The following is a 2,747-nucleotide window of genomic DNA, read 5'->3' as shown; positions in this document are numbered from 1 at the left end:
TTTAGGCATAAAAGTAAATAAAAATATTTCTATTAGTGTAGTAGTTCTTTTCTCAATGCTATTTTCATTTTTTGTTGGCAATCCAAGTTAGTGATAATTCAGTCTTCTATTATGATGATAGCCTCAATATTTGAGATGCCTATCAGAGTGAAATGAAAGCATTTCTGTAGAATTCAACAGAGCAGAGAAGAAAATAATCAAAATACTTTCACTCACTTATCAACAAACATTTATCGAGCAGTTTTAGTTGCCCTGATATCCTACTTTTTTGTTAAGTTTCTCTCTTTTCTTTTCTCTGCAAAATTGTCACTATGTTTTAGAAACTGAGAAATCCAAGATGTATAAAATACAGCTTTATTCTTATGGACTTAAAACTTAAACAATAACAATGTAGTGCAACTAGTTCTGTTACGGAAAGGTGTAAGAAGTGCAACTGGGGTGTCAGGAGGGAGAGCCCATCTGTGCATAGGAGCTTTAGAGTAGGCTTCACAGAGGACGTAACACAAACAGAAGGTTGAGTAGGAGTTCACCAAGTGAAGACAGCTGGGGGTGGTAACAAATTACCACAAATGTAGAAGGCTAAACAACAAATACCTATATTTTATAGTTTCTGTGGGTCAAGAGTCTGGGCATGGGTTACCTGGATTCTCTGCTCAAGGTCACACAAGGGTATATTTAACATGTTAAGTGGGCTGCATTCTCATCTGGAAGTTTGACTGTGGAAGAACCTATTTGTAAGCTCATTTCAGTTGGCAGCTTTTGTTTCCTTGTGGTTGTATGTCTGAGGCCCTCAGATTTTTTCTGGCTATTAGATGGAGTCAATTTTCAGGTCCTAGAGGCCAGCCACAGTCCCTAGAGGCTGCCCAGTTTCTTGCCATGTGGTCTTTCCCTACATGGCCTCTTACTTTATCAAGCCAGCAAGGAGAATCTCTAACCTGCCAAGACAGAGTTTTATATAAGGTAACAAAATCATGTAAGTGACACCTCATCACCTTTAACATATCTTATTGGTTAGAAGCAATCACAGGTCTCACCTGTACCCATGGGGAGGGGACTACACGAAGGTATGAACGCCAGGTTAAAGGACTGACTGAAGGTCCCCTTAGGTCTGTTCACTACATAGGATGATATGAGGAAAGAGGAACAGATAAGTAAGAGAGTATGTAGGGAATGAACAATGTCCTATATAGCTGTAATGGATGGTGGAATTAAGGGAAAAGAATTCAAGACTGGGTAGATAATAATTGTTAACATTCATATAATGCTTACTCCATGCCAGAGTACTTTATATATGTCTAATCATTTAATTCTTACAAATGCCTTATGAGGTAGATATTATCCCCATTAATAGATGAGGAAAAAGAGCCCAGCAAAGTTAGGTAACTTGATGAAAATTCTAGAACTTATCAATGGTAGAGCTGGATTCAAATTGTCTGGCTTTTGAGTCTATCCTTATCCATTATACATACTGCCTGTAAGCAAGTTGAGGTCTGCAAGGAACAGATCATAAAGGATCTTGCTAAGGAATTTGTAGTTGTTCCAGGAGGCAGTGAGAAAACACTGGAGTGGTTGGAATCAGAGGTGTGAGTGCTCAGACATACTGCCAGCATCATGGAGGATACATTGGGACCAAGGACACTGATGCAGATGACAGAAGATGAGTTACTGGATGAATCCAGGGGCCGTGGGGTCGGGGAGAAAGGAACAGACAGGAAAGTGTACATGATCTGACCCAGTGACTGACTGTGAGGGCTGGGAGTACAGCAGTAGAATTCAGGAAAAGGGATGTATCTAAGATAACTTCCAGGTTTCTGGTCTAGGTGACTTGATGTGTAGTGGATCTTGATACTCATTCATCAGGCTCCAAGGTACTGGATGGAAGGGACTATATTCTTTTTCATTGCTTCATCCTTTGGTCTGGACACAGTGCTTTGACCATATTATAAAGGCAAACATTTGTACTTTTGCTTACTATGTGTCAAGTACTGTTCTAAGAACTTCACTCGTATTAACTTGTTTCATCCTCACAACACCTCTATGATATAGGAACTATTATTATCTATATTTTACAAAAGAGGAAACTGAGGTACAGGATGGTTAAGCAACTTGCCCAAGCTCACACAGTTATTATCAGAGCCAGAGTCTGAACTCAGGCAGGCTCTCTCCAGAGTTCATGTGCTTAACTACCACACTACACATTCAAACAAAACTAGGTACTCAATAATATTTTAAAATACTGTTGTGTGACTTTACTATGATAGGGCAACTATTTAAAATATGATGTGATAAATTTAGTAATAGCCTTAATCACTTTTATATAAATCTTCATTATCATGCTTGAGAAACTGTATTCTAAGGAAGTGTTGAAATGTCTTTCATTCCCGCTACCCTTGAGCCACTCAAGCAGACAGACTCAGTTCTATTAGACACTAGTGCAGTGCACTCATGATCATTTTTGGGATGAATCATTTTTTCGTATATTATATGTAAAATTTATAATTTTCAAACCACCTGTACTACATTATCTCTTTTAACAGATAGAGGTGGTAGGTTATTTTACTCCCGTTTTATAGCTACAGACATTGAGGCAAAGGAGAGTGACCAAATTGAATCTAAAAATTCAGTGGAGAGTACGTATCAATCATTTTTCCTCATTATGGTAACTTCATATATGTTTTGACTGTTTCTTTCTTTGGCTGGCATAATGGGGACCAGTGAGAATGTCAAATTCTAGGCTGAAATATTCA

This window comes from Gorilla gorilla, chromosome 10, assembly GCF_029281585.2.
Source record: "Gorilla gorilla gorilla isolate KB3781 chromosome 10, NHGRI_mGorGor1-v2.1_pri, whole genome shotgun sequence".
Classification (NCBI taxonomy): domain Eukaryota; kingdom Metazoa; phylum Chordata; class Mammalia; order Primates; family Hominidae; genus Gorilla; species Gorilla gorilla.
Note: the sequence above shows the minus strand (reverse complement) of the source record.